Below are 22,468 nucleotides of genomic sequence, written 5' to 3'. Positions count from 1 at the left end.
AACATTAAAAAAGGGTGAAGGACATGGAACAATAAAAATTGTGGAGAATATTTAAGTATTTAAGTTTTATAAGACTGTAAGAACAAAAAAAGAAATAAAACTTTATCACATAAGGAAAAGCTGAAAGTATCTATTTTCAATCATCTGCACTATACAAAAGGCTATTTGTTGCAGCCTTCAACTTTCAATATATCTGGAAGTAGTAAGCATCACTAAGTTTTCCAAGAAGCATCTCTTTGTAAATGTTCCCAGGCTGTTAGAGAATTTTAAGCCCAAAGGACTGTGGACTCAATTTGCAAGTTTTGAACTAAATGACACACAGAGGTCTTTTTCCTTCTAAGTCTTAGTAAACTACAAAGAGAGCAAAGCTTAGATTTTTGGTCATCCTTACACAGTCAGAACATTCTTGCGTGCTGAATACACAGGCAAGGACAAAAAGAATAAATGCTCATGACAGAATTCCTCCATCTGTGATGCTGTGGAGGACACTAGAATTTTCAACTGTGAGGCACGCACACAGTTTTTCAAACATATCAAAACCTTTCCAGAATGTAACTTGTTCATGGGCGCTCCTAAAGAAAATATTATGAAATAAAACAAATTGGGAATATTTTTATTAAAAAAAATTGTTGCAGGATAAAATAGAAAACCACTAGGACCTTGAATGAAAATCAGTAGAAATAATTATTTTAAAGGAACTGAATCTATGTCACAATATTGTTTAAAGACATCAGAGAGATTGTTGACATACAATACTGAACATTTGCCACAGTTAAAATCAATCAAGAAGAGGCAAGAGAACATTCATATACAGGAATATCTCTTTTTCTCTTTCCTGAAGATAGACATATCTGGTTCAGCAAAGCTGGTGAGAGTGCTCTCCAATTTATGTTACTGGCTAGTACTTAACTTTATACTACACTTTTTGTTTAATTACTGTTTTGTATAACCTAGAACTGGTATGAAGAACATATCACTTTGTTGATCTAAAATTTTTTTAATAATAAACACCTTTGTTACTCTAGTACAATTTCTACAGTGATATGTTAGAATATTGACTCCAAATGTGTTTTATAACCACTAGCATTTACAAAAGTAAAAAACATGGTGATTCTTTCAGCTACGTGTCATCCAATTCTTAGGAAGGAATGTTCTGAATTCTACATAATAGTTAAACTGATGATCTGCACTGAATCCAATCATGTAAAAACAATATTAGAATTAGAAGAATAGAAAATTATTTGATATGGGTGTAACTCAGTGTATAGTATGTATGAGGTCATGAACTCTATCCCAAGCACCAAACACACAGTTAGTATCTCTCTCTCTCTCTCTCTCTCTCACACACACACACACACACACACACACTCAAGTCTATAAAGGTGATTTTTAAGCAGAAGTTATCCTTATGCCTAGGAGAGTCACACAAATATATAAAAAAGAAGCCAAGACTATATAGCTGGGCTTTAAAATAAGGTGTGAGAGTGCATATTGAGAGAAAGAGAAAGAATACAGGACATAGTTAAATATGTAAAATGTCACCAATCAGGTAAATATGAAGATCAAATGTTAATTCTTGGTAATATTTTGCTTAAAATTTATGTTAATCTTCTATTATTAGAATCATTTATGATTAGACAAATTTATTTTACAATATAAGCAATAATGGAAAAACATGTAAGTCTATATATAAACAATAACAACCAGGAGAAAACAATTTAATTATGGTAGGAGCATTTGGATTGAAACTGTATGTTAGTGGATCATTTAATAAAATTATTTTCTCTTTGGTGACACTGTAGCTAACATGAAACAATCTTGCTTCATATTGCTTTCTACATATCACACTGTAAATACATTTATGTGCATGGAATATACATATTGTTTCTACATACCACTGCCTAAATTCTCACTCTCTCTCCTGTACCCTCTTCTTATATCTCCATATTTCATTATTTTACAAATTGTCTCTCTCCTAGTCATGAACACAGAATGTCATTTTTGGTTTTATATTCACATATATTAGCACAGCTTATGATGTCCTCAATGAATATCTTCAATGGAAGAGGTTTCCTGTTTCCCTTCTTGGCATCATTCATGGCTCTGCTCAAATGCAATTTAAAAAAAACACAATACAATAAAATGAATCGATGAGTAGAGTATTACAAGCTAATCATTGTCAATATTTTATCAATATTATCTTAGCTTTAAACACAACTTCTGGACTATGCATTATTAGAATTGAGAATATTCAAAATGTTTCAGAAAGAAAGACATGGTCATATAATAGCACATTGATCTAGCAAGCACATCCAGTCTTCAAAATTTTTGTCTGTGAGGGAAGGGCAGAAACCTCCTTGACTTCAAAGCAGAAAGCATCAGATGATTTGAGCATACATGGGAGAGTAACATCTACTGAGTGGAAATTAAAATAAGTCTGGAGAAGACTGCTTCCTCCAATAGAAAGAGGAGATGATGAAGAGCATAGCATATAGAACTTCCTCATAATTAAGCAAAATATGCATTTGAACAAGAAAATTTAAAGCAGTAGCTAGGAAACATGTAATCAACAGCATAGTTTAAAACAGTCTATGAAACACATTTAAAAAAATACAGCAGACTGCCATTGCTTTATCAATGAGGAATTAAAATGAGTAAAATACCTTTAGAGAAAACAGTACCACTGCTCTTTCTAGTCCATGAAACTATAATTTAAAAAGTGAAAAAAATTAGGCTATTGAAAAATTCTATGGTATTTAATATTATTCCTTATTAAAAATAATATAAAGCCAATTTTCATCTGTAAGCATGCAGGTGTAGCTGGCATTCTTCACACGACTGGCTGCTGTTAGATCTGTTATTTCACTGGAAAACATACATGATTGGAATTAAACAATAGTGGTGATGCTGGTTGGGAATGTCTTGTTCACATAGAAAGGAATTATTATTTCATTATTCACACTAATGCAAACATAAAGAATATGACCTTTGGTTAGAACATACACTTAAACAGGGAAAACAACTTTTACGATAAAAATTGTTCATTATTTTCTGATATGAATTATAGAATTGGCATGAGAGACATTAGTTCCTAGAAAACTAGTGCTTTATCTGTGTGAAACATAAGAACAATTCCTTTGGTGCTAATTAATAATGAGCCCACCTGTATTTAATTGTAGCATGTAACAATCAAATATAAAATGGTTTAAGATGAAAGTGGCAAACTAAGATTTCATGAAGTGAAAAGTATTATGTCGAATGAGTTAGACAATAGTTATATTGGATATATTCAATGGGTCTTATCACCATCAACATTATTTTGTTGATGAACATCTTTTTTATCCAAAGTACAACCCTTACCCATTTCGCTATTCTTTTCTACAATCTTTTTTAATTGATTTACTTTATAACTTATTCACTTCGTATACTTGTTGTAATTTCCTCCCTTATTTCCTCCCAATCATGCCCTCCCTCCTTCTTCTCTTCCCCTGCACCTCCCAGAGTCTATTGATAGAGAAGCAACTCCTGCCCTTCCATCTGACTCTAGCTTATCAGGTCTCATCAGGACTGGCTGCATTGTCTTCCTCTGTGGCTTCATAAGGCTGCCCACAACCCCTCAGGGGGAGGTGATCAAAGAGCCAGCCACTGAGTTCATCTCAGAGACAGCTCCTCTTCTACATACTAGGGAACCCACTTGGACACTGAGATGCCATGGGCTACATCTGTGCAGCAGTTCTAGACTATCTGATGCATGGTCCTTCCTTGGAGAATCAGTCTCAGAAAAGATGCCTGGGCCCAGATTTTTTGGTTCTGTTGCTCTCCTTGTGGAGCTCCTGTCCCCTCCAGGTCTTTCTGTCTCCCCCTTCTTACATAAGGTTCTATGCACTTTGCCCAAAGTTTGGCTATGAGTCTCCGCATCTCCTTTGCAAGATCCAGCTTTACAACTCCTAGGCATATATCCAAAATATCCTCAAATATACAAGGAAATTTGCTCAACCATGTTCACAGCAGCTTTATTCATAATAGACAGAATCTGCAAAGAACCAAGATGTCCCTTAATGGAGGGATATGGCAATTGTGGTACATTTACACAATGGAATACTACTCAGCAATAAAAACAAGGATATCATGAAATTTGTAGGCAAATACTAGGAACTAGGAAAAATCATCCTAAGTTATCCCAGAAGGAGAAAGATACACATAGTATATACTCACTTGTAAGTGGATATTAGACATAATATATAGGGTAAACATACTAAAATCTGTATACCTAAAGAAGCTAAGTAAGAAGGATGACCCTGGGTAAGATGCTCAATTCTCATTCATGAATGCAAATGGGACAGACATTGAAAGAGGGAGAAAACAGGGAACAGGAAAGAATCCTACCACACAAGGCCACTGAAAGACTCAGTCCACTATTCTTAATTCTACTATTTTATAGACCTATGCCAGGTACTGTTTTTCATTCATAAGCTAAAATGTGAATTATTTCAAATTTCTGAAAATTATGATCCTTGTTGCCAGGAACATTCAGATACATTTTATTTCTCTTTTGCCATGGTTCTACATCCATAAATGGAGCTGCATATCTATTCTGAAATTCTCTGTGACTGATTCTTGACAAGAGACTCTCACCTTTCATGTTTCCACTATTAACTCCTCACCCACTTTATATTCTGCCTGAAACCACACTTATCAGAAGGGTGGATTATGCTTGTGGCCCTCAATATGCAAGTGTAAACAGATAATACATCTAATATCACCAAATTAAAAGGTGACATAGACAGAAACATCAAAGGAATTTGGTTATATGCATTATTGAAAATGCCTGGTGCATATTTAATAGAATGTGCACTACTGTCAATTTGACTTTCAAACTTCACTCCTTCATAAAAATAAAAGTTTAATGGGAATAATGTCAGTAAATACTTCATATATCCCTAGACATATTCTAGGGACATATTCTCTCATATTCCAGATGGGAGAAACACCGTAATTTAACATAGAAAATCTTCAGATATTGCCACACCAACTCCAGTATTGTCTGTGTAGCATGACAATGGCTGTGCTGCCAGACGGGAGATACGTTTCCCTCGGGAATAAGCTCCCTGGAGGTCTCTGGCAAAGTGCTTGCCCCTGGCCACCTAAGCCAAAAAGACGTACTCCGAGATTCCTACGCTTCCTCGGTTGAGGGGTTGAATTAATGAGCTTTTTGTTGTTTCTCTATGATTCTTGGAATAGCACAATTAACTATTCAAGGAAACACATTTCTGATAATTAAAAGCTTTAGCAAGAATAGAGTGGAAGAAAAATAAAATTTTAGAAGTAGTGAATCAGATTCAGTATCAGTAACTGCTTGTGGAACATCCAGACATTATAGATAATGAAAGAGAAAGAGCTTTAGGTCTTTCTAAGGAAAATATTTCATCAGGATCTGTCAAGATAAATGCTCTGGGTGTTCCCACTGCAGTCATTCCATGGAAGGAAGCATTACAAGATTAGGGGAAAATAGTGGGCTCCTCCTCTAGGAAAAGATAGCATGGGAAAGTACAGAACTACTGCAGAACCATTACCATACACAGGTGTTTATGATGAAGCAGGAATAAGATGGGTAAACATAGGATGTCAGAAGGTTTTATGTTATACTATGAGTTTTATGGACAGACTGGCTCGAGCGTGTCCCCCTTGGTGCCTTATCTCTAAGGAGGATCGTAAATCTTTAGCCAACTTGGCTCGGAGGACCATAACAGCCCCTGGCTTTCCCCTTCACCGGTTAGTAACAATGAAACTGCATAAATAACCATGAGTTTGAGGTTTTATGTCCTTTGTTTGCTTTGATTAAAAGCTTTTAGGCCAAGATTTCTTGTGGGCACTGCTTTATGCCTGGTTACACTTTCGAGTTAAAATGTAAACTTTGTATTGTTGGTAAAAGTCTAAATGTTCAGGGAAGTATGCCAACTTCAGGGTGTTTCTTTATGTAATCACTATAAAATTGTTAGCTTGACTTCAGTAAATCGCAACAGATTCAAAACCTTCTTGGTGTCGTGTCTGTCTGTCATCGCTGAACCCGTGCCTTCCTGAGTATCCAAATCACTGATTCTCCTGCGGTTGTGGGACCTGACTGGGTCGGTCTGTGGCAAGACATATTACCAAAGGACAAGAAAATATTGAGAGAACAACACAAAGATGATCTTCCTCAAGTCTACAGAAATGCTTTCCAGGTTAAGAGTAAAGTCACAGAACCCAGAAGTTTATACAACTTGCAAGCACTTGTGTTGAGTCAACTCTGTAATGAGACTAGACATATGGACAGAGGAATGAAGGGGGTTGCCTGTCTTTAAATCTTAATGTGGAAAAGACATATGAATTCTGGTATACACTTGCATAGAACAGGTTTACACTACATAATCTTTGTGATTCCAAACTTCATATTCAAGATATTCTCAGTATACCGTGATCACATCTTCTCTTGAAAGATCAGAATGTGAATTTGAAATTTACCTGTAGTGCACAAATCAACTGTGTCTCCTGTGATATTCTAATGACACTGGTCCTCACCTGTTGAATATAGACACCAGTGATATTCTGCTGCACAGACATTTAAGACCTTTTGCAGTCTAAGGGTAACTATTTTTATCTGTACAATCAAATACAACTTTTAGGAAATTAACTTGAGGGTATAGGAAGTATTTTTTCAAAATCAATTATACTATGCAATATCACTGAGGAGAGATTAATTTATGTGCTTTCAAAACACAGAAAATACCAGGTCATTTTGCAGTGAGGAATGTGAAGAATGAGGTAAGGCCTGGTCCTGTCATGTTCTTCAGGTAACACAATGCACTTCATTTTCTCCCCAACGATTTTGTGGAGTCCTGATGAACATCACAGATCAAAATCTTAAAAAACCTACTTACATATAGAAATGTGTGTGATGAAAAGTATAGACACACTCGGTCATCACAGAAGTGGAAAACTTGAGTTGGCAGCCTACATACAATCACACTAATAAATTATTTAGTAAATATTCTGGAGAAGAGATATTTTCCATGTGAGTTACCATTATTCTGACACAAAATTTCTACAGCCAGATTTTTTCTGAACATAGATCCAAACTGTCTTACCGAAAAGTGACAACAAGATGTTCCTTGGGACAAAACAGGTGAATGGACTTGCAAGCAGAACTGCTCTCTGTCCTGAATATGTCCACAAAGTCATCTATCCATAAGTTACTCAGTGAAATGGACCCTTATTTTAAACCTTTCTTCTGTCTAGAAAGAGAATCAAGTATCGGTTAATTTGCTTTTCATTGTAGTTGGAATTCTTGTAGTAAGACCCAGTTCTTCCTGTCCCAAAGCAGAGGAGGACTCATCCCCCTCTATGATCAAGGCATAGCTTATGCCATGGTACACAGACCTCAACAAAGCCTGTGTTGAAAAAAGTCACTCGGTACACACAAACGGTCACAAATACCTGTAGACTGGTCTTTTTCTGATTGGTGTTTTGTAGTATAGGTATACTATGGATTTTAAAGGCTTAGCATTTTTAGAAAGCTATCTCTTTCAATATTTCTCCCCCCCCCGCCACTTGGCTAAATACTAACCTTTTTTGCATTATTTCCATATCAAAAATTAGTTAAGAATTTTATATTAACTTTGATAACCTTTTCAAAATAAATACTATAGAAATACTGTCTGACATAATAATATTCACATTCCATTGTCCTTTACCCTGTACTAAGTAAAGGACAATTTACTTAGTCATGCCAGCCTACTGCTGTTGCTCCTTCAGTGAACCCACGATGTGCAAGTAACACAGAGGATTCTTTTTTCCAATAACCTCATCCATTGATTACAAATGGCATCTTATCAAGCATTCTGATGTTATCAAAACTGTTCTTGAAAAACAATTACGTGGGAGCCTAAGTCTCATTCTTTCTTTACACTTTTTATATGAAGTTGGTTAAGAATTTCATACACATATGTAATGTGTTCTGATTAATTTTTCTCACTTTCTCCTATCTCCTGAGAGTTCTCCTTCCCACATTTGTGATTCTTTTGCATTATTTTTATGACAGACTGAGAATTTCCTGGGGCATTTGTTATGTAAACCTGAATTTGGAATTCTTCATTGGATACTGGTGGACTGAAGATAATGACTCTGACTCTCTCAGATTCAGGAGAAATTAGGTCACAAGTATAAACCTGATTCAAAAATCCTACACGTAAATATTTCTAAAATCCAAAATGTGAAGAAATAAAGATTTCCCACCCATCTAACATAACATCCTATAGTGAAAATACAAGCATATCATGTAACATGTACTTCAGGATACACATATACACACAAACACCTCAAATATATGAAATATTCATATTTACATTTGCTTTCCACCCTCAAGACTTGTGAATTTATGCATATATGTATGAATGTATATATACATATATGTATATACATAATATATATACGTACATATACATATACATATATGAACCAAAATTGGGAAGTAATGCTTCATGAAACCTGTAACTTCTAATTCTAATATTTCTCATTAGAAATAATCTACATTGAAAATGGAAAAATGATAACCATCCCATAAGCTTGATAATCCTCTTTTTATAATATAAATGATAATCTCAAAACATTTTTAATTACTATTCCAATTCAACCACAGAGGAACAAAAGATTTTTCAAAGAGGAACAAAATAGATTTTCTTTTAAGAAAATCAAACATTTTTTAGTTTCCATTATCTTCAAAAGTCAAAGTGAAATTCACCAGTTTCACAAACACATTGATGGAAAATGATCAGTATTTTTTTTTTTATTTTAAATGAGTTGATTACTATCTTTCAAAATAAAATTAGGATTTCCAATTGTGGACTAAAGTGGAGCTGAGGAGAAATGACAAAGATGGACAGACAGCTGGGCCATTCACTTAGTTTAGGCCTACACTGGTCAGACACTAAGTCACCCTTTTCTAGGGTGGGAGCTTACAGTGAGAGAAAAATGTTGAGGGTTGAGTTTTCTCTCAGGGTTGAGAGAAAAATGTATGCATTTGGTTGTCTCTATAATGTATAGAAGAACTCTCTCCTTTCATTTTTTTCACAATTTATGAAATGGATCTTCAGGAATATTACTCAATAACTGGAAAATTTACGCTCCAAACTGAGACTGTTTTATTGATGTCTGTCCTAAAATCTATTTACATACTTATAAGAATACTCCTTAAAATATGTACTTGATGAGGTCAGGACCAATTTTATTTCTCTCAGAATAATATGAAGGCTATGATCATGGCCCCTAGAGATTATATGTGATGTGGTCCTAAAAACACCTCTATGCTCCAATCACAGCAGTCCTTAGCATCTGCAGGATCACCAAGCAGGACCTACTTGGTACCAGCAGTTCCCCTGATGAATGTAGGGATAGTGTCTTCTTCTCATCTCTTCACACTAATTTGGAAGTTATGAGTTCAGAGGCTTACATATATGATCCCCTTTGAGCAACCAATATAACCAGTGATTTTATCTTTCATATTTTAAACAGTTTTTGAGAAAAATTTTAGTGTAGTCCACAAACTTCCAATACTCATAAGTCAGCTTCAAAATAACTATAATTGCTGATACCTCTCTCCTTTTCATGATTTTTGCTATTTTTTCTCAATTCAAACAGCAGAATCACACTTTAAATAATTCATTTTTTAAAATATGACTGAAACATTTGTGATAACAAAGTGAAAATGTGTACAGAAGAAAGTCCACTAAGCTTCAACTCTACTTCAAAAAGTCTGTGCCGCTGTGCAATTTTGAGAGTAAGAGAAATACCTCTCATAGGAATAGCAACTAATTGGCTATCAATACCAAATGGTCAGTCCTGAAAAATATATATACAATTAATATTATACTGACTGAGCTGATTACGTAGTTACGAATACATATATATATCCACACACATATACGTACCTTAACACATATATATCTGTGTAACAATTATTAATTAAAAAAGAAGCTATGATTTTAAAAGAGACCAAGTAAGGAAACATGGGAGGATGTGTAATAAGAAATAAAATAGGGAAATAATGAAGTAATTATAAAGCAAAACAGAACAAAAAACTATTTTATTTTTGTACAGTAAAGCCTAATCAAAGTGTAGCCTCTAATACTATGGCAGGCATGAGGGACATACTCATAGGTTATTAGTCACAACCAAAACATCATTAAACAAGGAGAGATGTAGTTTTTTTTTTTTCCTTGTTCTGTCTCTTGAGTTTCCTGGAGCCTTGGCATTGCAAGGTCCAGTATATTCCATCGTTGGTGAACTCCTCATAGGCTTCCATGTGGGTAAATATGGATTCTCCTGGGACAGGTCTCAACCTAACAGAACAGATATTCAGTGGATAATTACAAGACTGATATCCATACTAAATTTCAAAGGGTGCATAGTTTTAAAACATGGACTCAATTTGCAAGAGAAGTCATTTTCCTTGCCTCTGGCAAAAGCGACATATGGCACTCCACCAACCTGTGATATCAGGATATCAGCCACCAATGCTGGCCTCCAGGTCAACTGAAGGGGAAGTAAAAGTACTTATTATACATCTCAGAACCCACACCTGTATTCCTGTTACTTCCCAAACAAGCCTACACTCTGCTAACTCCCAAAATATTCAAGCAAAATATTTTATAAAGACAGTTTCTTTACTTGTCTGAGCTATCTCCACTTTCCTGTCTTAATATTGTTTCTTTTCTCATAGACAGCTTGGTCACATGAAATTTTTTTTCTCCCCCCAGGTCTGAAGTTTTCTAGAATCCTCTGAACATTTTTCATCTTTTATCCATAACAAAATTCTTTCCTATAATCATCTAAGATTTGGTGGTTTTTTTTTCCTGTTATCCAGATCATTTAAATTGAACATTTAAAATGTATCTGTACTTAAGTGACTATTACTCTGCTAAAAACAAGGAATGTATAGCTTTTAGTTAGAAAACACTTAATGAAATGAATGAAAGTATCAAAAGAAAGATAGCAGCCAATGGTCTTCAATACACACATAAATGAAACGTATGTAATGTAAAGGGTTATGTTAAAAATAGTACCAATTCCATTTCATGATAACAGAATTGAAAGTAAAAGAGCATGTTTGGAAAACAGTTCTTGTCTAGTCTGAACCTGTATCAAAATATTGAGATTTAGGTTTCAAAGAACGTAAAATATGTCAGAAACAATGAAAGTCTGTTGAAACAAAGAATTGTGACTGAAACATGAGAGATACTCTGTAAGTTTCATAATAAAGAAATGTAGTATACACTGGACATATAATGGTCATGGACAAATCATTCAAAATTAGAATGCCTGTCTTTAAAATGATTGTATTTCGGTGACAGTAATAATTTTTGCCTTCTGCACAGTGTGCAATTTCATTAATATGTGTAATTATATACTTCTAATTAAGATAGCAAAACTCTACCAGACTGTTAGGTTCTTCATGAAGATATTCTGCTGAATAATTATGATTTTAAAAATATAACACATTTGAGTATGGGAAATAAAAACACATCAGAAGGAAATCTCTATAGTGTCACGTGGTTACCAACCCCATTATTTTCAAAATAGTAATAAATACGTGTAAAGAAAGTAATCGGGCTTTCCTAATAGCATAAACTATTTAGGTCCCAGGGAGTGCAATTATCCAAACATGCCAGTCCTGGACCTACTCAACATGCATTTTCAAAGGAATTCTGGTGATTAGAAAGAAACAAGCAAAAAACAAACAAATAAACACACATACCAAAAATAGCATTCATCAAGAATTTGTGCAAAAGTTCTGGTCCAGCAAAATAGCCATTTTCCTTGCTCCAACAAAAGGGACAAATCGCTCTCTATTGACCTGTAGCTCCTATGAGGATATCAACACCCATGGTGGCCTCCAGGTTCCTTGAAGGGGAAGTAAATGGACTTGTTATATATCTCAAAACACACGTCTAGATTCCTGTGCCTTCCCAAAGAGCCTCATCTCTTTCTGCACTATCCTAATTTTCTGCATAGTCTAGAAATACCCTGATTTTTTTTTACACAAATTAATTTATTTATAAATTTCATATCTTCATCCCAGGCCCCGTCCCTTCTCTCTTCACAGTCCCACCATCATTCTTCCCTCCCCCATTCCCTCTTTCTCTTCAGAGAGGCTCACTGTGTGTAACAACCCACCCTGACACATTACATGAGGTAGGACTTCCTCTCTCACTAAGGACAGGCAAGACAGCCCAGCTAGGGGAAAGGAAACTAAGGGCAAGCAACAGAGTCAGAGATAGCCTTCAGTTCAATGTTAGGGGTCCCACATGCTGACCAAGATGCACATCTGTTACATATGTGTAGGTGGACCTAAGTCCAGCCTGTACATTTATGAAAGCATAGTTTGTCTCTGTCTAAGCTATCTTTACTTTTCTCCTAATATTCTCCATTCTCTTCTAGACAGTCTTGGTCATATCACGTCTGCTTCTTTTTCTCTGTGCTATGAACTCTTCCAGGTGCCTCTGAACATTTTTCCTCTCTGACCCATAATAAAATTATTCCCTGTAATAATGGAGTGGCTACAATTTTAATGGTTTCTCTGTTGTTCCTGCTCATACAGTTGGAATATTTAACATATATATTTTATTAAGTGAATATTACTATGCCTAAGTCATTTCATTTCATTCAAGGAATATGTACTGACAAGCCATAGTTTTTACTTGGGAAGGATTAAAGATCCCTGTGAATTGAACAGTCAAAGAGAGACATCAGCCAAGGTTGTCATCAAATGCATCTGGCAATAATGTAAAGGTATTTTATAAAATATTGCCAATGCAATTTCATTATAAAATTGAAATTAAATGAGTATGTCTGGAAAGTCATTCCTATCTAGTAGAATCAATGTTCACATATTGAGAAATATATATTTGAAACTAGAAGGTTGTTGAATTTGGGGCTGAAATTTGAGCAGTTTCCAACAAAACTTTGTTGGCACAATGGGTAATACAACTAGATGAAGAGAAAATAATCTCTCATATCTTGGGCATATAGTTTTGAAGGTACATGGCTATCATTCCTTATAATAACTCAAAGCATTACTCTCTGTCATGATAACTTTGTTTCTTTGGGGGAATGGTACTGATTATTGCTAACAGGAGTAGCTTTTCATGAAAAAAAACTGTTAAGCATTAGGTCACAGGTTCTAGAGAACTCAAGACAGAACACTTCCTGAGACCATTAGTCTAGCATGAAAATCATAATGAGCATTTTAAAATACCTTTACATCGGAGCCTGGAATGGAGAACCTTTCACTGGGCAAAAAATTATCCTTTTCTTTCCTGGCACTAACCAAAATGGCTACAGCAGTTTGTAGATAAACCCCTGAAGTGTAAACATTCTGTAGTAGTCAGGGGGAGAAACCACTGTGATGTCAACATTCCAAGGCTCAGGCCATAACTGACAAAGTGACGCATGCATTTCAAATTTTGACTTTAAGACATTGATTTAAAAAACAAAAATTGAGCCACATGTGTTTTGAAGAAATATTCAAAACTGTGTGTGTGTATGCGTGTGTAATAGATATATGATATAGACAATAGACAAAGAATAGATGTTAGATAGAAGGATAGATAACTATAATGCTATCAGCACAACAATAGGAGGAATACTTATATAGGGTCAAATAGGGGGAATACTTGTACAGGGTCAAATAAAAGGGGAGGACAACCTTCCCTAACAGTGGACTAGGGGAGGGGTGCAGGGGGAGAAGAGGGAAAGAGGGTGGGATCTGAGATGAGGGAGAGGGCCACAGCCACAATATAATTTGAATAACTTGAAATAAATAATAATAATAATAATATTTAAAAGACAGTAATGTAAAAATATCGGGAAATTTATATTCATCTCCAAAGATTATTAATTCCTAATTTTTTAACCTGTTAAAGGCCCAGGTAAAAAAAGGCAGCATGCAAAATCATTAAAACTCTGAAACTTAGAGTCTAACACATGCAAAAATCATAGAATACTTGAAAGATGAATGCGCTTTATTGAGATATGGTCAGAAAGCTTCATGCACAGAGAAGTCAGAAAGCTTGAAGGAGAGGAGTACACAAGCTTATGAGTATACAGTAAATTTTATATATTAATCCTAGATACACAAAGAATTGTAACTGAAACATGGGAGATGCTCTGTACATTTAGTAATAAAATATGTAGTATACTTTGGAAATATAACAACCATGAACAAACCATTCAAAATTAGAATTACCTGTCTGTATGGTGATTGTATTTGGTGATAGTAATGATTTTAGACTTCTGCAAAGTTGTATAATTTCATTAATACATTTAATTATACAGTTCTCTTTAAGATAGCAAAATTCTACCAGACTGTGAGATTCTTCATAAAGATGTTCTGCCAAATAATTATAATTTTAAAAATATGACACATTTGAGTATGGGAAATAAAAACACATCATAAGGAAATCTCTAAAGTGGCATGTGATAACTAAACCCATTACTTTTTAAAAGGACATAATAGGTGGGAATAGTTTAATCAGGCTCTCCTGATTACACTATTTAATTTAAATAATTTAAAAAACAAGTTTAAACTTGTTAGGTCCCACGAAGTGCAATTATCCAAAAATGCTCAACATGCAGTATCAAAGGAATTCTGGTGATTAGAAACAAACAACAACAAAAACAGACAAACAAATAAATACATATACCAAAAACAGTATTCATCCAGAATTAGTGAAATAGTCCTTGTCCAGCAAAATAACCATTTTTCTTGCTGTGACGAAAGGATCATACTGCTCTCTACTGACCTGTGGCTCCTATCAGGATATTAACACCCATGGTGGCTTCCAGGTTGCCTGAAGGGGGAGTAAATGTACTTGTTACACACCTCAAAACACCCATCTAGATTCCTGTGCCTTCCCAAACAGCCTCATCTCTTTCTGCACTATCACAATTTTCTAAATATTCTAGAAATTACCCTGTCTTTCTTTCCACCAATTAATTAATTAATTTCATACCTTCATCACAGGCCCCCATCCCTTCTCTCCTCACAGTCCTACCATCATTATTCACTCCCCCATGACCTCATTCTCTTCAAAGAGGCTCACTATGTGTACCAACCCACCCTGACATATTACATGAGGCAGGACTAAGAGCATCTCGCTAAGGGGAAGGGAATTAAGGGCAAGCATCAGAGTCAGTGAAAGCTCTCAGTCCAATTGTTAAGGGACCCACATGTTGCCCAAGCTGCACACCCGCTACTTAAGTGAGGGGGGCCCTAGGTACAGCCTGTGCATTGATGAAAGCATACTTTGTCTCTATCTAAGCTACCTCTACTTTTCTCCTAATATTCTCTATTTTCTTTGAGATAGTCTTGGTCATATCAAGTCTACTTCTTTTTCTCTCTGATCTGAATTCTTCCATGTGCCTCTGAACATTTTTCCTCTCTCATCCATAAAAAATTACTCACTGTAATAATGGACCAGATGCTATTTTGCTGGTTTCTCTGCTGTCCCTGCTCATACAGTTTGAATATTTAAAGTATATATTTTATTAAGTGAGTATCACTATGTCCAAGACATGTTACTTTGTTTAAGGAGCCCCGGTCCTAGTGTGGGTGGCTCCTCCTCACATGCTGAGGAGGCCCTAGATGGATGACTCCAGGGTCTGGAGAAAGCAGAGCTCTGTCAGCCCTGGAGACCTTGGCTCTCCGCCACATTGCTGTACTCCCTGGCCTCAGGGCATGGAATCTCTTCCCCCAAGAGCTCACATCACCTCTGGCTACACAGCCTTCCTCCTTTCCTCCCTCCCTCCTTCCTTCCCTCTCTCCCTTTCTTCCCTCCCTCCATTCCTTCCTTCCCTCACTCCTTCCTTCCTTCCGTCCTTCCCTCCTCCCTTCATTCCTCCCTTCATTCCTCCCCTCCCACTTCTTCTTCCCCCCACTGCCTGGCCTGGCTGGTCTGGAACTCTGTATACCAGGCTGCCTCCAACTCCATGGAGACCAATCTTCATCTGACTCCTGGAATTAAAGACATGTGTCCCTAAGTCTGGACCTGTATTTCAGGATTTATTTATGTCTTTTTTTTTTTTTTTTTTGAGACAGGGTCTCTCTATGTAGCCCTGGCTGTCCTGGACTTGCTCTGTAGACCAGGCTGGCCCTGAACTCACAGAGATGCCCCGCCTCCGCCTCCCTGAGTATTGGTGTCACAGGTGTGCTATACCACCCAGCTAATTTATGTATATATGCATGTAAGCATGTATGTATGTATGTATGTTCGTATTTTTGCATACATCACATGTGTGCCTGGTGTCTGTGGAAGGTGGAAGAGCATCAGAGTTCATGGGCCTGGTCGTGAGCTGCCAAGGGGGTGTCGGGAACCAAATCCTGAGGCCTAGGCGAGTGCTCTTAACTGCTAAGCCATCACTCCAGGCCCTATACTACTTTTTGTATTATCACACTTGTTGCATGTATGTGTGTGTGTGTTTGTGTGTTGCATGCATGTTCTATCTTCTCGGCTCATTGCATTATTTTTTGGTGTGTGTGGGGTAAGGTTCTATCATCTAGCTCAGGCTAGCACCAAGCTCAGAGCAATCCCTCTGCTTCAGCCTCCCAAACCTGGGCATTCCAGGACCGAGCCCATAGCCAACTGTGTAAACTGAGAAGCTGTGTCTGTGCACAGCTGTGTGGGCTGCTGGCTTCAACACGGCACCAAGCTTTCCTTATGATGATGGTGGCTAAGAACCACCACCCACCCACCTGCCAGGGACTGTGCTCCCCCTGTCTTAGGGACTCTGGGGCCAGCTCTTCTGCCAGGCACTGTGGCAAAGTGGCTCAGTGGATAGTGCATGCATGGCCCGGGCTGCACCCCAGTGCTGCCAACTGCCACTGGAGAGTCATACCTTGAAATCCCAGATCATCATGGCCCCGTCGATGCCAGTGGTGCATAATTTTCGACTGTCCTGCTGGTCCACCTTGTAAATGGACACCTGGCTAAAAGAAGAGCGAGACCATGAGGTCCGTAGAGAGTGAGGCCATTCCCCCAAGCCCCACACTGACAGATGGCTGGGGGTGCAGTAGGCTCCAGATTCCTCAGGGCCACATGACGAGACTCTGTCCTAGAGTGGGAGGGCTCACTCACCCAGGATGTGGCCCAGGTGGTAGGCCCAAGACTACATCAGGCCCTGGCCAGGTCCCCAAAGCCACATACACTGGCTACTGGTGCTTGCATGGAGACCTACCTATCTGAAGGTGGAGGCCAGAAGGCTACAAGTTCAAGGTCAGGGGGCTGCAGGGATGGGTCAGAGGTTGAGAGTGCTGGCTGCTATTCCAGAGGTCTTGAATTCGAGTCCCAGGACTCACACGGTGGCTCATAGCCATCTGGTGCAGAGGAGAGGGAGAGGGAAAAGGAGGGAAAGAGAGAGGGAGGGAGAGGGATGGAGAGAGAGAGGAAGGGAGAGAGAAAGAGGAGGGAGAAGGAGGAGGAAGGAGGGGAAGGTAGAGGGAGAGAGAAGAGGAATGGAGAAGTAAGGAAAAGGCGAGGGAGAGGGATACAGGAGAGAGGAGAGCGAGGAAGGGGGAAGGAGAGGGAGGGGAAGGTGGCAGGAGGAAGACAGGGAAGGAGGGAGGAAGGAGAAAAGGCCACCGCCTCAGCATGGGGCTGGTAGGGACAGAACAGGGCTCAGCAGATACAGACACAAAGAACTACTTTTTCCTTCCAAGCTCAAAAGTGACCGGAGCATGGCTGAAGCCAACCAGTCCTCAACAAGGCCTCTGAAAGCAGCCTGCTTGGGCAGCCACAGCCTTCCTGGCTTTTGAAATCGGCCTTCAGGAGTTCCAGGTTCCATCCCAATCCACAACCCCAAAGGAAACAAACAAATAGGGAGACTCCTTACAGAGCCTTCACCCCAAGATGCCTGCAGAACTGGGCAGACAGGGGATACCCGGGTGAGCCAACCCATCTGCAGAGCTTCCAGAGAGACTCCTCCTCCTCCTCAGATGCCAGCCTGGCTGGCCTCAAGGCGTGGAGGCCCCAGCACAGCCCGTGAGAAGAGCCTTTACACACTCACAATCATTTCAGGTTGTTATTAGTTCGTTAAGCTGTGTTTTTGGTATATAGGTCAGTAAACGACTATGAGAATCTGTTCTCTCCCTTCTCCGTGTGGGCTCTGGACAGCACATGCGCCTTGTTTGACTGGCACAGGCAGTGGCACCCTGCAAGTGGGCACACTGTGTGCGGGAAACTGTGTGTGGGGGAGGGTGTGCGGAGCATATCCTGGGACTGGCACAGGCAGGTGGCACCCTGAGAAGGGGCACACTACAGGAGACTATGTGCAGGGGACTGTGTGAGGGGAGCACCCTGGGAATGGCACAAGCGGGTGGCACCCAGCTAGGGTGCCCACTGCGGGGAAGTGTGTGCGCGGGAGGGTGTGTGAGGCAAGTCCTGGGCCCAGCACAGGAGGCATCCCAGGAGGGGCACACACTCACCTCGGCCACGATGCTCTTCTCTGAGGACAAACTGAGCAGTGGCAGAAATTCTGTCTTCAGACTCGACACACTGCACAGGGGAAACACGCATCACACATGGTTCTCCTCCTTTGTGAAGTGCACACTGAGGACCAAACTTGGGCAGTGCTACCTTCATGTGAGGGTCCTACCCTGCAGACCAGGCTGGCCTCAAAGGCATGATCCCTTTGCCTCGGCTCCCCGGATGCTGGGATTGTGGGCCTGCACTACCGTGCCTGGCTTGCAAGAGTGTATTCATGTGGAAGGGTGAAAGCTTGACACCAAGGTCTTTGGCTTGACCTCCGTGGTTGGCTCTTTGACCTCCCCCACCACCACCAAGGGAGGAGCAGTCTTGCCAAGCCAGAGGAGGACACTGTAGCCAGTCCTGATGAGACCTGATAGACTAGGGTCATATGGAAGGGGGGGGGACACTTCCCCTAGCAGTGGACTGGGGGAGGAGCAGGGAGGAGATGAGGGAGGAAGGGATTGATGGGGAGGGAGGGATGACGGGAAGGGAGGGTGGCAGGGATGATGGGGAGGGAGGAAGGGATGATGGGGAGGGAGGGAGAAATGTGCGGAGGGAAGGAGGGATGATGTGGGAGGGAGGGAGGATTGGTGGGGAGAAAGGGAGGGATGACAGGGAGGGAGGGAGAGATGATGGGAGGAATGACAAGGGGAGGGAGGGAGCTACAGCTGGGTTACAAATAAACTATAGTTAATATAAAAATAGAAATTTAATTTAAAAACAAAACAAAATGCAAACAACCAAAAAACAAAATAAAAGCTTGACACCAGCAAAGCTGTCGCAGAGCACAGTTCTGCCATGGTGACCCTTTCATAAGAGAACTACTAGAGTCAGCACGGGGAGGACCACATCCATACTGTCCACGCCACTGCATCCTCACAGGGTGGCCAGGAGGAGGCAATAACCCAGGCACATTCCTAGGCTGCCCATGGGAGGGCAAGTGCCAAGCTGCCTGAAAGCGGACTCTGGGCTTCTTCCCTTGCCACCGAGCCACCTTCACCGCAGTCTGGTGAAAAAGCACCATTCAGACTCTTCCTGAAGACCTGGGGTGGCATGAAGGCAGGAGAAAGATGGCCCCTGTCCTGTTTGGGGTGGTGTCAGGGGAAGGAGCTGAGGGTGTGCATGTGCTGGGTGGTGGCAGCAGCTTCAGCTCTGGTTTTCTGGGACAAAGACCAGGCTGGCCTTGAACTTCTGAGCCTCCTGCTTCTGCATCCTGGGCCACCACGCTCTGTCTCATCTCCCTGGGGGCTGGTGGGGACCACAGATGTGAGGAGACATTCAGGCATCTGAGGTGCCATCCTCCCAGCTCCCAGACATCATCTTCATGAGGGCGGCTTGGACCAGGCCTGCTGTCTACAAGTGCTGCCAGAAGGGCGGGCGTGGGTTACTGACCCCCAGTGAGACCCAGCTGCTCTATCCTGGGAGCTGTATACACTCCCCCTAGCTGTAGTGCTCTAGGTTACTGTGTCCAGAGTGACTGTGGCCAGCTGTATACACTTCCCCCAGCTGCCAAGGAGAGTCAGCATGTCCAGATCGGTAGCTGTCCACCCTTCCCCTCGCTGCTGTGTAGGGCCAGCATGTACAGATCGTTAACTGTACCCCCCAACCCTCCCCTCAGCCAGGCGAGGACTCACTGAACACTCTTGGAGGTGTCAGCCACAGACACTGTGCTGTCGCAGGCGGCTCCCACTGGCCGAGCAGCTGACACTGTGCACCCAGCCACCAGTGCAGCTGCTTTAGTGCTGGGTTTACAGGCGTGCAGCACCTACCGGGCTTCTGCAGTGCTGGGGGAAGGTAACCAGCTCAGCAAGTTCTCTACCTGCTGAGCCACATCTCAGCCCCAGCTCCTTTTCTAAACGAAGAAGCTCTCTTTATCACCCAGCTGCTCACATGGTACTGTACTTTGCAAATAAAGGAGCCCAAAGGGTACCTGGCAGTGCTGAGCAATAGGCAGTGCCCATTTATCCTCACCTGGATTTGAAGTCACATGACCCTGCAGCCAGCAAAATGTTGTTGGAGTGCCAGCCCAACCTGAGGACTGTGGAGCGAATCAGCTTCTTAATGTGCTTGCTCACCCACCTAAGGAAGGAGAAAACCTAGTTTACAATCTTCACAGACAAAAACAGCATCATTTGCCAAGACGCCCCATAAACCCCCTCCAAATAAAACTGATCTATATGTTTATAAAAACCATTTCAATTCTGAAATCTACTAGCAACGTTAGCTACATTTACAGAGATAAGTCATATAGGCACTTTTAATGTTGTAAGGCTGCCCTTTGACTTAGGCTTGAGTATTTTCATGGGCTCCCTACAGTTCACAGCTGCTCCTGCTGAAGGCTGGCTTGCTCTCTGTCAGGGAAGAGCTTCCTATACAGAGTTCAGGCTGGCCTCTGATTTGCTGTGAACCCCACACTGCTCTTAAAGTCAAGCTAGAATTACAGGCCTGTGCACCACACTGGCCTGAGGGCTGACGTACAGCTCATGTTTAGGGACTACATTTGCGACCACAGTAAGGTCCAGTCCACTAACAACCTCTCTGCAAACACATAGAGTCAACTGCTCCAAGGCAGTCAGGAGGAAATGCTTCCTACATGAATTAAGAAGAGTGGGGGGCTGGAAAAGGAAGGATGGAAATGAAGGGATGAAGGAGGAGGTAGAGGGAGAAAGAAAGGGAAGGGGGATTAGCATGGCTCACCAGTTGTTTTCAGACTCAAAGTAGCAGACTGAGGAGATGAGCCAGCCTCCACTCCCCACAGCAAACTTGTTATCCAAAGAGGACTACTTCACAAAAGTGGCACAGTTGATCCTGAGCAAGGGCAGGGGTGGTGGCAACCTCAAGGTTGTCACTTTTCCAAAGCCCCTCCTCCTTGGCCCTGCAGAGGATTTATGAGGTGGCCGTGCACCTGGCTCTCCACTTCTCCAAAGCCCTTCCTCCTTGGGTGCACAAGGGACGCAAGAGGTGGCTGTGTGCCCTGACTCTCCTGGAGCACCCTGGGGCTGTGGCGGTGGCAGAACAGCATCTTTAGGTGGTTTCTCTTCCCTTTCGAAGTCCATCCCCAGGGGGACGGGGGGCGCGCCTTGTACCCAGGCCTGCGCAGGCTTGGTCTCCTCCTTGTAGTCCTCCTACTGCTTTGGGATCAGGTTAGGTTTCAGGCAGCTTGGTTCTCCAGGCCTGAAACGGGAGAATGTGAGCAGAGAGAGAAGGGGCCCAGCCCGGGACTCCAATGTCAGTGTTAGGACCCAAGGTCTCGGTGGGGTCAGGGGGTCAATCTATAAGAACTGTTCCCCTGAGCGCTTAGGGAGAGGGAGGTGGGGGGGATGGGAACTGGGGGATACTGGGAAGAAGAGGGGTTCCAGAGGCAGGACAGGAACTGGGGTATTCTGGGAAGGACGCTTTATCACAGCATCCAGGAGGAGACCCTGGCTCACCAGAGCCATGTGGACCTCAGGGCGTCAGAGAGGAGCCTCACTCACCCGGCACGGTCGTGCTCCCTTAGTCCTCCGCGCTCTCTTTGCACGAGCCGTTCTGGGGATCCACAGCCAGCTGCTGCCATTCTCCCTGGGTTGGACATTCAGCCTCGGCCTTGAAAGTCGGGGTGCCCTGGAGGGGCGCAAGACCTCAGTTAGTACTCGCTTTCTCTGCTGAGTAGCAAGGAGCTGGTGAGCCGAGTGGCAGGGTAACAAAGCGACCCACGTCACCTCGACTGGACTCAGGGACCCCGGAAACACGGCTTCGGGACTAGCCTGAGCTAGCCAGCATCTCCCGGCAGCTTTGACTAAGCTGAATGTGCGGAATGGAGACAAGGGGAGCGCCGGCGTCCACCTCCTCCTCACCGCTAATTGGGAAACAAGGGGACCAGCCCCACCCCTGCTGCACCTTCCTGGGCCTGGACTGTGGCTCTTGTTCTACCC

The 22,468-nt window shown here is 41.2% G+C and overlaps 1 long non-coding RNA gene across 6 annotated transcripts; it reads right to left on the bottom strand.

The window, feature by feature from the left end:
* Nucleotides 1-597: 597 nt before the first annotated feature.
* On the bottom strand, nucleotides 598-21,728 carry LOC132651173 (uncharacterized). 6 transcript variants are annotated; one of them, XR_009589015.1, is made up of 9 exons: nucleotides 21,252-21,728; nucleotides 20,526-20,633; nucleotides 20,189-20,338; nucleotides 18,512-18,581; nucleotides 16,927-17,017; nucleotides 14,835-14,882; nucleotides 11,789-11,934; nucleotides 7,125-10,566; nucleotides 598-2,103 (listed from the first exon to the last, which is right to left on the bottom strand). It is a non-coding gene; the product is annotated as an uncharacterized LOC132651173 (long non-coding RNA). The 6 variants fall into 6 exon arrangements; XR_009589014.1 differs by lacking the exon at nucleotides 20,189-20,338 and adding an exon at nucleotides 17,266-17,404; XR_009589016.1 differs by lacking the exon at nucleotides 20,189-20,338 and adding an exon at nucleotides 17,266-17,404 and having other exon boundaries at nucleotides 16,927-17,013.
* Between the last annotated feature and the right edge of the window lie 740 nt (nucleotides 21,729-22,468).

Source organism: Meriones unguiculatus (genome assembly GCF_030254825.1).
Source record: "Meriones unguiculatus strain TT.TT164.6M chromosome 13 unlocalized genomic scaffold, Bangor_MerUng_6.1 Chr13_unordered_Scaffold_40, whole genome shotgun sequence".
In the NCBI taxonomy this organism is placed as follows: Eukaryota; Metazoa; Chordata; class Mammalia; order Rodentia; family Muridae; genus Meriones; species Meriones unguiculatus.
Note: the sequence above shows the minus strand (reverse complement) of the source record. Positions and strands in the feature narration are given on the sequence as shown.